Raw genomic sequence first — 1,018 nt, forward strand, 5'->3', positions numbered from 1 at the left:
CAGCGATCGTAGTGTTCTGCACGAAGCTCGCTACATAAATTTGGTGTCAGGTGTGGGGTTAACCTAACCTGCACGAAGATCGCTACAGCCACCTCACTTTGAGGATAATTCCAAATAGACAATTATAGAATTTTGAGGACAGTCGTACAAATTCGTACTAATTGGATACTAAATATTGACATAAGAATATTTGCAGAAATTTAAAAAGTTGATGTGTGGGCGGGGCCGGGGTGACGCCGTATTCGCGAAAACCGAATTTTCGAAAAAGTGATTAGAAATTTGACTTCGCTGACGGTCGTACAAATTCGTACCAATTGGATACTAAATATTAGCATAGTTGGATATGCAAATTCTATCAAATTCCTTGTGGGCAGTGCTGAAGTGACATCACCCCAACTCCGCCCACATAAAAAATGAAATACTTCACAAACCAATGTCATACAAATTTCGCGAAGGGCCATACAAATTCATACTAATTAAGTATTAATTATCTGTATAATTTTTTAGTAAATTTTTAACTGGGCGGGGCTGGTGTGATGTACATGTTGTCAATAATGTTGAGTTATGGCCAAGTCCTTACAATTTTTAGGTTTCAATCACAAAAATTTGTTTACTTTCATAAAATAACCAATTTACTATAGGTATTTAATATTATACATATATACCTATAAATTGTGGCAAAATGTTTTTATATTTGACTCTCTTTCCCTAGAATTCCAGCCCCAATTGTATCCTTAAATATTTCTAAAAGTACAAAATCCTATCTAAAATTCTTCTTAATATATATTTTAAAATAAATTGTTTTTTAATTTATACTATTTAGACCAATTTTTTTTCACAAAAAAATAAAACTATATATTCCAGTAAGTAGGTGATACAGTTTTAATTTAGTGTATTTTTTGAAAAACATAATTATTAATGAATATTTCATACTTGGTTAATTGATTACAAAGTTACAAGAATTACTTAATAAGATTGCTCTTTTAATAATAAATTGTTTTTAGTTTTTAAGTGATCA

The sequence above is a fragment of the Sipha flava genome, unplaced genomic scaffold (genome assembly GCF_003268045.1).
Source record: "Sipha flava isolate LNK unplaced genomic scaffold, YSA_version1 235_pilon_pilon, whole genome shotgun sequence".
Taxonomy (NCBI): domain Eukaryota; kingdom Metazoa; phylum Arthropoda; class Insecta; order Hemiptera; family Aphididae; genus Sipha; species Sipha flava.